General features: G+C 44.3%; 1 protein-coding gene across 1 annotated transcript in view; it reads right to left on the bottom strand.

The window, feature by feature from the left end:
• Window positions 1-12,356, bottom strand: part of Pur-alpha (Purine-rich binding protein-alpha) — a 1,789,254-nt gene that overhangs the window by 1,445,021 nt on the left and 331,877 nt on the right. The window lies entirely within an intron of this gene.

Raw genomic sequence — 12,356 nt, 5'->3', positions numbered from 1 at the left:
GGCGTCCTGTTCTGAAGCCGGTGGGCGTTGTTGGTTGGCGCGCGAGCGTGGTTACTTGGTTACGCGCATTATACGGGGCCGCCCTACCCATTGAGCGTCGTGACGAGCGGGACGGACGCGGTTCCGCGTCGCCACGGCGCCCCCCGGTAGAGCGGTGCGATGGGGGGAAAGGACGTGTCTCCCCGCCATCCCCGCGTTGTACGTTTGTAGGCTTCTCGTGTCGTAGGAGCGGTCGGAAACGTTGTGGTCCTGAACCGCCTTGTGGTGTCGTGGCTAGTGTCGCAGTAGGATCTTCCCGTCGTTCGATCTCTTCCTCGGCGACGTCCGCTTCCCACCACAGGGTTTGTTCCGTGACGTGGATGGATAGGGCTCCGTCGGAGCTCTCTTCGCCATCACTCTCGTGGGACGGTGGTGGAACGTCGTCGAGGTGTGTTGACGTGTGGTGCTGCTCGTTGCACCGATGACAGCGATCTTCGCTGGGACATGTCTTCCGTTGGTGGAATGGCGATAGGCAATTTGTGCAATATCTGAAATCTATGATCGTCTTTAGTCGATCCATGTTCGTCATGCCCCGGTAAATCGGGCAGAGCCTTATGCTGTGTGGCTTTTGACATAGCCGGCAGGGGACGCTGAATGTGGTGCCGCGTGCCGCCGTATTTGCGCGTTTGTGGGACAATCCGGTCATTCTGGAATATCAAATTGTTAGTAGAACATTCGTAGATGCCCTTAGGTTGGGTGGCTTATGAGCGGAGACAAGGAGCTCAATTGGCTGAGCTTGTGGTTGGCGTACTCGGGATAAAGGGTTGTGTGGAACGAATAATCTTATGAAGTTATTATGTCGATGTAATGATGTGTTTGTAGTGGTTGAAACCACTGTTATATTTCATATAATTTGATCGAGATACGCCTAAAGGTATCTTTAGTGTTGGTAATTATTGTCATCATAACGAAATTCTGATGTTGAAAGCAGTCACCAATGGTGAGGGAAAAATATAAGTAAAAATTAACAAATTGTTGAATATAGACTGAGAGCAAACTATATTCTTTAGTGTTTGCCTAATACAGGCAACATACGGTAATACACGCTACATTTGTGTCGCAGATGGTATCAGGAGTTACCCGTGTATTTTCACGGCTCCTTGTAGTTGACCTACAAAAATTTCGTCACAAAACTCACCCACGCCGATACAAATGTGGCTGTGAATATAACCTATGAATCCCTGTAAAATGACTAGGCAAATGACGTCTTGCATATAAATGTGCGACAAATGTAAAGAGGCCTTTACTCGCTGTCTGGGAACACTCTTTGTGTTGATTTGGGCCATGTTGTGTGAGAATCACAAATTGTGGTGTGTTTGTTGATTCCAACACAACCCTGGCGGGAATAGCCTACGCTAACGAGTGTGGCAATTTGTAGAGCTGTCAGCTGTTCACTCTTCCAATCGTTGGAATGAGACCGCTGTGCGGTGCTGCCCATTGCAATGTATTGATGCATAATGGTCATGTCATGAAAGTATTTAGGGACAGCTTGCGTCTGAGTCCTGACGCGCCATTAAATTTATAGTCTGTTCTAAAAGTTTTAATTTCTCCCCTGTTTGTAGCATCGAAAGCATAGATGACATTACTTTGTTCCTGCTGGGATTTCAAGCTAAAAAAGGGACTGACGAAAGTCTGTCGAAACTTCAACACTCAACAAAAGCAATTTCTGTCATGAAAGCGAGACCACCATGGTGTGCCATGTTTTTGTTTATGTTTTACATTTTAATTTTGCACTACCCTTTTTAACAATGAAAACAATGCAAATAGACCGCGAGAATTATTTCGGTCTCGAGTGGTTTCACCTTTTGTTTTCACAAGAAAGTTGATTTTAATTGTGTTTCTGTGCACCAAATTGTCAAACTACAACCTTTTCTCAAAAAAAAAATAAAGAAGAAAAAGGCGGCCGAATGTCAAAAAAAAACTATCGAAATACAACCTGGCGCGTGTGTTTTCAGTGAAACCAGTCTGTATCTTCAGGGTTTTCGTTAGTTGATTTTTTTGTTCGGTTACTAACACTCGAGTTTGTTGGATCCCGCGGATCCGAGTTGTGATACTCTTTGGATTGCGCGTAAAGTGCTTACTGCGTGAGAACCGAGTGGCAACTTTGTTTCGTTCATTCAAAATGTCATTCATTCATGGAAATGAGTATAGAGACATTTTGAATGAATTTTCACTATGAAGAAAACTGGTGATGGGTAAGTATGAGTATCGTTCCCTTTTTTAATAATTTTATAAATTTTCTAATTTCTTATTCTTTTTTTTCTCATTTCAGATGGAAAACTATTTATGTCAAAACTAACTAAACTATCAAATGCAATTTCTGATTTCATGGACCGCAAAGTATCCATCCCAATTTCGTGCTCTGGCACATAAATTTGCTCATGAAAAAAAAATTGAAAAGCTAGACGGAAGCTTTTGTGAAAAGTATGGAAATCATTTAATAAGAGTCAAAACGCTCCATACTGCTTAATCGTACGCGATGGTTGATTAGCAACATTTCATCTGCAAAAATCGATTTTGATTGGCTTTGCGGCCAGTTGAAAGGAACTGCCGTTTTTTTTTTTTTTTTCTTTTGGGAAAAATTCATTGATGGGCAATTGTAGGGCAAGCAATTCTTTTTGTAGAGCAAGGAACCTCCATATGAAAAGCAAGTTGCGTTGGGGACTGTATGCCTTTGCTACTGGAATAAAATATTTGGAAATCGCTCGTGTTTTTAAAATTACATTGCGGACAACAATATGCAGAATTATGAAAAGCGTTGCCGAATCAATTATAAACATTCGGTGATCAATATTTATATGCCAACTAGTGAGGAGGAGTTAGATGAGATTGGGGAAGGGAAAATTACATTGCGTCTAAAAAATGCCACCCGTAGCCATTGGGGTGCTCGGAGTATGTGAAGTGCCGGCTAAGCACCAAGTCAATAGCAATTCTAGCGAATCCGAAAATTCCGCAAACATATTGCCGGTGCTGGTTGATAGTAATATGTTATTCCGTAAAGTAAAATTGGACACAAACCAACCGTCACTATTTTTGGAGGAAACAAACGAAATTACAAACCTCTCCCCAAAATTAATTAAGAATCAACCAGTTTCGCGCTTTATTGTTACACCAGACACATATTATCCATTAAGAATGTCGCTTATGCACAAACATCATGATCCTGTGGAGCCGCACGAATACGACCTTAATGAAGCCGTCGACCATCTATTCATATTTAGAGACCGGGCTTTGCAACGACTTCTTGCACGATGGAGAATACTAAAATGTAATGGCGATATTGATCTGTTGTGGATGATAATGTAGCTGAGTGTGTAGTTTTAGGTGCCGGACGTGCAGTGAAAGTCTTTGTTGTTGTAGTTGTAGTAGTGGTAGATGTGGAAATTTTGGCGCGACTAGCTGCTGCCGTTGTATTTCCTAAAATCTTGGAGATGCCATTAGTGGTTGATGCTGTAGTCTTAAGAGGACTTCTAGCAGTAGTTAAGCCAGTGCCTGTGTTGGTAGTTAGCGCCGTTTTGCGCAGTTGCGATGTTAATGTATTACGAGGCGATGACAATGTCGGTTTTGTTGTAGTAGTAAGTCCCAGGGTAGTGGGCTTAGTTGGTGCAACGCCAAGAGTTTTCGGTTTGGTCGTAGGGGCTATGCCATTTGCAGTGCTACCACTAGTTGTAGTTGGCTTCGTTGAAGAGGCAGCAGATGTTAACGGTTTACGTGTAGCAGTAGCCGCGGAAGTTGATGATTTATGCACAGTTGAAGTGGTTGTCGATGGTTTCTTTTCTGTAATTGTTGTAGCCTTAGCTGGACCAGTATGTGGTCTAGCTGCAGACGCTGCCGATGATACTGATATTTTAGAAGAAGTTCCGATAGGTTTTTTAATTGGCTCTGCGCCCTTTTTGGCATCGTGCGCCTTTGCTTTAGTCGAAGTAGGAGTACTTGCCTTTTTGATATCTGATTTCTTGTCACCTTTTGCAGCAACAGTTCCAGCAGCAGCAGTAGCTGCAATAGCACCAATACCAGCTGCAGCAGTGATGAAATGTTTGCTCATTGCGGATTCGATTGTATCAATAACTGGCGCCAAAGTAGAGTCTGTATGCAAAGAAACTGGAGCTCCAGATATAACCAACAATGCTTCATTACCAGTGGACAAATCAGAAAAAATATCACTGCTAGCTTCGAACACATTACTGGGTCCAGTTTCCTGCATATGCATAAGCTCCTGTTGATTAGAACTTTCTGGGTCTGTCAAAACACGTTGCTGTTCTGTCGGAGCGATTAATTCTTGTTGTGGTACAGATTTCGCCTCAGAGGAGGGCTCGGTTCTAGAAGCAAACACGTTGTGTGCGGTGACGGGTGCCAGATTATTGTCTGCCATGGAAAACGTAGCAGATGCACCGTTGTCAAATCCACTCACTTCAAGTTCCAATTTGGTAGGTGATGATGTCGATTGCTCTATGGGGTGTGCCAAAAACAAATCATTTTCATGATGTGCATATACAGCCTCAGATTCCATCTCTTGAGTTGTTTGGTGTTGCTCCTTCTGTTCGTTATGGAAAAAGTTGTTCTTGCTTGTTGCGTTTTACATAACGTAATAGAAAGGAACGAAAAAACATTTAACGAACAATGGTCTAAAGGGCCACATTCAGATAACACTAAATATACAATGAGCAGTCGCTTCAAACCAGTTTTGAATGAACTCCATGGAAAACCCAATTCTTGGAAAGCAGACGGTGCATCCAAAACACGCAAGTTGCTTTGACAGGCCATATATTCTACAGACGTGTAGACTTTACCTAAAATGTGGTTGTTTTTAACTGAATCACTTTCAGACGAAATCTTCGTACTATTCGAATTGCTGCTAAAAGTTGATTTAATAAGAAACTAATAAAACAATGCGAAAAATGGATGCTTTGACGATTATATAGATGTTAACCGACATCATCCAACGACTTTTTAAAACACTCGTCGAATATTTCAAATACCAAGGTCACTATTCACCTGAAAATCGTTTATGGACCATATTATGCCGCGCATACTGCTAAAATGTTCCTTAAAGGTTTTTTTCTTTTGTATTATAGGTCTTTCTATATATCGTGCGGGCATTAGTCGAAGCGTACATTTATGTCCACCTCTTCGTTATTTGGCATACATGCCACTTTTATGGTTATACCACTTCGTCAATGTACCGCATAGCACACTTGATTATGCTACGTTTAACGGGGTGGCCCAGGTACTGCCTTTACTGCGGAGCTTGAAGTATGCAGTGTCTACACTAGAATTGATGGTTCGGGACGTGAGTCCGAGATGAAAATGGAACAGGGGCTCTACTTAGGTAAGCTTACCTCGTACTTAATGTGTGTGTATAATAGTAAAGTATTCCCGCTTTCACATAGGTAATCGCACGGCAGCGACACCTATGGAAACATTGAAAGGGTATAACATATATATTGAAGCTGGACTCAGTGCCGTTGCCACAACATAGAGGCGTGCAAGCTTCCTTACAACCAAAAATGTGCACGGTAAGTTGGAAATACACTTTAGTCCTTTTAAGTGAGGTATTACAAAGCATTCCGTCTCATGTGCGTAAAGTTTTGATGTATCTGCCGATGCTGCGAATATGACATGCTTTCTTCCAAACACCTGACAAAGCAAATTATGTTCAGGATCATAATTTAGTGGTGATATTGTGTTTTGGGGCCTAGCAATGCCTTAATTGAAACATTCGCCGGCTCCGTACAATCCAATACATTCGTACGTAAACTGCAACAATCTGGGATGCAAATATCTGCTTTAAGTGCTGGTATTTGATCGAATAGTTCATGCTGTGCTAAATATTCAATTTCTACGTCAGTTAGTTTAAATTGTCGTTGCAAGACATCACGAACTTTCACAAGCTGCTGTGACCATTCATCAGTTACATAGTTGGCTCCAATTTCTATTGGAACCGTGCGATTACCTGCTAGTTTTTGTATATAATTTAGATCACGCCACTTTTGCATGGCAGGCCAATGGGCGACTGTGTTGAGTAGCAAAGCAGGATGTAAAGGAAGGCAAGCGTGACATTAATCAAATCGTTTTCCGCGTTTATCGATACGCCTCGCCCCAGCTGAAAATTGAGTTTTGACTTTCTGACAAAAGTGTTCTGACTAATGTCTTCTAAAAGCAAAAATGGGGCCGTAAAATGCATAGTTCTCGGGTTGATATCCAAGGGCATTCTCCACCCTTTCCGAGTTTTTAGGAATGTACAGTTCTAATATGATTGAACAAAGGAGATAACCACTGAACCATATGAATACTTTGATGATCGAAAACTGAATATAGTTCTCAATCATTTTTGGAGTCATATGCGAATAGAATATGTTTACTTTAGATGGTCAACGATTTTTTAGTCATTTTCCATTCAGCTTTCTGAATCTGCCCTGATTATCTTGGTTGACTGATTAATGAATATTCTACGTGTTAAAGTTTTACCTCTCATTGAAGATTTTATTTGGTCTGAGATATGGATCAGAAATGATTATTTAAGCATAATCACATTTAAGCTACCTTTTCGTCTCGACAATAAATTAACTTTTGAACCGAAAATACCTTTGAATCTGAACGTTTTTAATCATCCATGATGTTTGAAGGTTTTGAGTCACTGGATATTCTGGTGTTTCGTGAATAAAATTTTTTTTTTTTTTGGGGTATGCGGTGGCAGATAGTTTATCTGCTTTGGGCTTCGGTTGGCCTCGTTCGTGGTGAACGAGAGCTGGGTTACGGGATTTGTTGGCCTCGTTCGGAGTGAACGAGAGCTGGGTTAAGCGGGTTGAAGTTACAGATCTTTCTCACCCTCACTGGAGGGTGGTAGTAGGACCAATTTCGTGATTGGTCTGGTGGTTTGTCCCCTTGCCGTATCCAGTTCGACGACTCGAACTCGGTTATCGGGGCCATAATGGAGGTTGGCTATCCGACCTAGTCGCCATTCGTTGGGGGGCAGATTGTCCTCTTTAATGACGACTAAGTCCCCCTGTTTGAGATTCGATTGTGGATGCTTCCACTTAACGCGCTTCTGCAGTTCGGTGAGATACTCCGTTTTCCACCGCTTGCAGAAGGTTTGATGCAACGCCTTAAGTTTTTCCCATCGATTGAAGAGCGAAGCGCGATTCTCGCTGACGTCAATCTCGGGTGGCGCTAGTAGGTGGCCCCCGACTAGGAAGTGCCCGGGGGTAAGTGGCTCCAAGTTGGACGGGTCATTTGAAGACGGGCTTAGGGGTCGGGAGTTGAGACAGGATTCAATCCTGCACAGGAGGGTGCTAAACTCCTCTAGAGTAAATTTATGATCCGATGCGATCTTTTTGAAATGAGTTTTGAAACTCTTGACTCCCGCTTCCCACAGCCCGCCCATGTGAGGAGCAGCGGCTGGTATGAAATGCCATGTCAGGGTTTGGTGGGCGTACTTCGAGAGGGTTTGGTCGCGCGCATCAACGAGGAATGCCTTGAACTCCGAGCGGAGAGCCCTCGACGCACCGACAAAGTTCGTCCCGTTGTCGGAGTAGAGGTTTTTCGGGCATCCTCGTCTGGCGACAAACCGACTAAACGCTGCTAGAAACGCGGCGGTGCTGAGGTCGCTAGTCGCCTCTAAGTGGATCGCCTTAGTTGCAAAACAGACGAATAGGCAGACGTAACCTTTTGACATGCGGCATCCTCGTCCGCTGTAAGACTTGATGTCAAACGGTCCTGCGAAATCCACCCCGGTGTTGGTAAATGCCCTGCTAAAGGTAGTGCGTTCCGTAGGGAGGGTTCCCATGAGTTGCGTTGGGGAACGTTTGCGGAATAGCGTACAGGCCTTGCAGTTGTGGATGATGGATCGGATCATGTTTTTGACCCGAGGTATCCAATACTGCGTGCGTAGGAGCCGCAGCATTAGTTGGTTTCCACCATGTATGGAAATGGTGTGGACAAACTGGACTAGGAGACGGGTGAGTCGGCAGGCGTAAGGGAGGATTAACGGGTGACGCTCGTCGACGGGAACGTCCCTGGATGCGTTGAGGCGGCCCCCCACCCGAAGGACATTATCTTCGTCGATAAAGGGGTTTAGAGAGAGAATCTCGCTTTTGGTCGCGATGGGTTTCCTAGTTCTCAAAGAGCTTATTTCTTCGGCATAGTGGTTGGTTTGGGATATCCTTATGAGGCGGCTAGTCGTAGCCTTGATTTCGTCGGGCGAGATCTGGTGAGACTCTGCTTTAAAGGACATTTTAGTTTTTGGACGTGTTCTATTCGAGAATCGTATAATGTAGGAGATTACCCGCAACGCTCTTGATAGATCGGAAAACCGATCAAGAATATCCTCGCTGTTGTTGATGTTCGTTGCTACATGCACTTGTACTCGTTTTTCTTCGATGTCTGTGTGGTACTCCTGTTCGCCTTGAGATGGCCATCTCGCTTTGCCTTCTTGCAGCCACGAAGGTCCCTGCCACCACAAAGAGTTGGCGACTAGGACCGTGGCTGGAAGTCCTCTGCTGGCTAAGTCCGCTGGATTTGATGCGGACTCGACATGATGCTATGCTTTAGTTCCTACCTTCTCCATGATTTTTGTCACCCTGTGAGCTACAAATGTTGACCAGGAACACGGGGGTTTTCGAATCCATGCGAGGACGATGGTCGAATCTGTCCATAGGTGCATGTTAAATGTGCCTAAGTTCAGGTTCTCCACACATTTTCCAAAGTTTCAGCCAGCAAGACCGCACCGCATAACTCCAATCTTGGTAGTGAAATTGGTTTTACTGGTGCCACCCTCGTTTTCGCCATGAGTAGACTAACGTATGCCCTATCGTTGATCTTAGCTCGCACGTAAACCGTAGCCGCGTAGGCTTTTTCGGACGCGTCACAGAAGCCGTGAATTTCTATATCGTTGGTTGGGGTGAAGTGCACCCACCGAGGTATACGAATCCTGTTAATGGCGGGGTACTCCTGCATAAAGGTTTGCCACCGATCTAAAGTGATTGTGGATACCGGTTCATCCCAATCCGTCCCCTCCAGCCAAATGTTCTGCATTAATATCTTAGCTACGATGATAACTGGAGCCAGCCAGCCTAACGGGTCGAAGAGTTTGGCGATGGCCGATAGGATCGCCCTTTTTGTTAAGATGTCTTGGTTTTCGATTGGTTTCGCTGTGAAATAGAAATAGTCGGAATGCGCGTTCCAACGGATGCCTAGGGTTTTTACCATGCTCGCGTCCTCGAATTCCAGAAAGTCTTCCGTAAGCCTGTGAGGTTTGGGTATGCCCTGTAGTATCCTACTGCAGTTGGATGTCCACTTCCGCAGAGGGAATCCTGCTGACTTTAATGCAGCTGTGATTTCATCGCGGGCCGCGATTGCTGCCTCGATGCTATGTCCCCCTGCAAGGACGTCATCGACGTACATACTGTTTCGCAAGATATGCGCTGCGGTAGGCAGAGACGCCTCGACGTCATCAGCAAGTTGATGTAGGGTTCTGATCGCTAGATAGGGGGCACAGTTTACCCCAAAGGTTACCGTGTTGAGCTCAAACACGCTGACAGGGTTCTCTGCTTTGAGTCGAAAAACTATTCTTTGGTATTGGGTTTGATTTTCCTTTACCCAAATTTGCCTGTACATCTTCTCAATGTCGCTATTGAAGACATACTTGTAGAATCTCCATCGGAGGAGCAGTATTGTTAAGTCTGATTGAAGTACTGGGCCGGTGTGTAGAACATCGTTCAGGCTTATGCCATTGGATGTCGGGCATGACGCGTTGAATACGACCCTTACTTTAGTCGTTGTGCTTTCGTCTTTGATCACCGCATGATGCGGTAAGAAATAGCAATCAATTGATTGTGGTGGTACTACGGTGTGCACCTTAGTCATGTGCCCTAACGTGACATATTCTGTCAGTACCCTATTGTATTCCATCTGTAGGGCCGGGGTCTTGGCTAGGCGCGTCTCGTTCCGATAGAACTGACAGCAGACGCTCTTAAGAGATGGGCCCAAACAGACGGTTTTTGGGAAGCTTTGTTTGAATGGAAGGGCGACAGTATATCTTCCATCTGAGTTCCTTTCCGTTGTGTTTTTATATAGTGCCTCGCAATAGGCATTGTCTTCAGTCAGGGCCTTTTTTGTTGGTATGTTTTCAATTTCCCAGAAAGCGGTTAGTTGCTTGTCTAGGCTAATTTCGTTAAAAAATGATACTCGTGTATTGGTTGGGTGAGGTGCATCTGCACGACCGGTTAAAATCCAACCGAAGACGGTTTCTTGGGCGAGAAGCGTATTTAGAACGTTCTTCCGTATACCGTTTAGTATGATCTGGGGATAAATATCGCCTCCAAGTATGAGGTCGACTGGTTCATTAACGAAGAACCTCTTATCTGCCAGAGTCAAATCAGGGAACGCTTGCTGAGTCGTTGCGCTCACTTGGCAAGTCGGAAGGTCCCCTGTTAATCGAGGCAGGACTAGGGCCACTGTATTGATGCTTACTAAGGGGTCTGTAAGCGAACCTAAGTTAATCGAGCATGATTCCTTTACCTGTGCAGATGGTGTATTACTTATTCCTGACACCTGCACATGCAAACGTTTGGACGGAAGGTTTATTCGCTTCTTTAGTCTTTCAGTTATGAAAGAGCATTCGGACCCAGAGTCTATAAGCGCTCTGGCGGAAAATTTCACTCCGTTGTGGATTATATTAACCCGTGCTCTTCCTAATAACACCCCTTTAGTGGTGTTAGCATGACACGAAGAGACGTTATTAGTATTATCTTGTCTTTTTTCAGACTCCATCCTTGCCCTAGCCTGCTGTGAGGTTGAAGGTGAATTGTCGGTGGCGTTTTGAGTCCACCTTTGAGGAGTTGTCTTTGATTGTGCTGTCGGAAGATGGAGCAAGGTGTTGTGCCTTGCATGGCACGTGCTGCAATTAAATTGGCTAGTGCATCGTGTCACGGTGTGTCCACCCGACAGACAATTCAGACAATAACTATTGTTTTTGATAAATTCTATTTTTCCTGACGTGGACAACCTACGGAATTTTTGGCAATTTCGTAATTTGTGCTCCGTACTGTTGCACATCTTACATGCCGACTTTGGTACGCTTGCTTGGTAAACCCCAAGTTTCGTAGAATTTTCCCTAGAATTCGAACTCTGACTTTTGGGTGCTTTTGTTGTTTTATTACCCCTAAGATCGGAAACCGTCTCCAATGTCTGGAAGCGATTGGACAGGAATTTGTCCATATCCTCCCATTTCGGGATATCTGTCTTCCGTTCTACGGTCTGTTCCCAAAGAGCCAATGTAGATTCAGGGAGTTTTGTGGAGCATAAGTAGGTTATGATTGCATCCCAATTTGTGATGTCAATATTATGACATTGTAGCGCAGAGATGCAATTGTTTATCTCCCGTTGCAATTTTTTGATTGAAGTTCCACACTCCTGCTCGACTGCCGTCAGATTAAATAAAAGTTTTAATTGTGTGTTGACGAGGATACGTTTATTTTCGTACCTGTCGCTTAGATTCTTCCAGGCGGTTGCAAAACCCTCGTTTGTTAATGAGCACCTGCCCACTATTTCTTTTGCCTCCCCTTGCGTTTTTTGCTTCAAATAGTATAATTTCTCGACATCTTTCAGATCGGTATTGTGGATGTATATCGCCGTGAACATATCTCGAAAAGCTGGCCAGGAGAGGTAGTCGCCTTTAAATACATCGGTGTCACAAGGCGGCAGCCGCATTTTATGTCCACGGCGCGAGGAGTCTTCCTCCTTTGCTTCATCTTTCGCCGGCTGTGGGGTGATAGCTTCGGCTTCAGCCGCCACAGCAGACATGCATTGCAGGTAGCATGCAAAGCAACTTTTATTTTTCTTTCTTAATGAGCTGAGCTCGTCTTTGGACAGTTCAGAATTGCTGAGAAGACTTTCATATGTGGACTTGGTCTTCTTCCATAGTGCCCTTAGCTCCTCTTGCAGTAGTGCAAGGGTGTGCTTGTTCCGGGATTCGGCCGGGGTGGAGTTGAACTCTTGTTCAAACTCCACTATGGAATCAGCCAATCTAATATAAGTCTCCATTGATTTTATTAATTTGAATATTTTGTCTCTTTGAAGGTGTCGAGCTCGGAGGTAAACGAATTAGTGGCTTTGGTGTAAATGCAACCACAACAAAAAATTATAAGAGTGTTTTCGTTTTTGCTGTAATTGCGCTGTATAAGTAAAAGCTTTAGGAACACACGAATTCTGATTGAATGTGTTAACACAGATAGCAATCTTATGTGAATAGTGCTAAGCAAAAATTTAATCAAATGTAAATTATGCCGTGTATGTAATGTGGCCGGTGATATGAAACA

The sequence above is a fragment of the Eurosta solidaginis genome, chromosome X (genome assembly GCF_040869045.1).
Source record: "Eurosta solidaginis isolate ZX-2024a chromosome X, ASM4086904v1, whole genome shotgun sequence".
NCBI lineage: Eukaryota > Metazoa > Arthropoda > Insecta > Diptera > Tephritidae > Eurosta > Eurosta solidaginis.
This window is presented reverse-complemented; position numbering and strand designations above follow the sequence as displayed.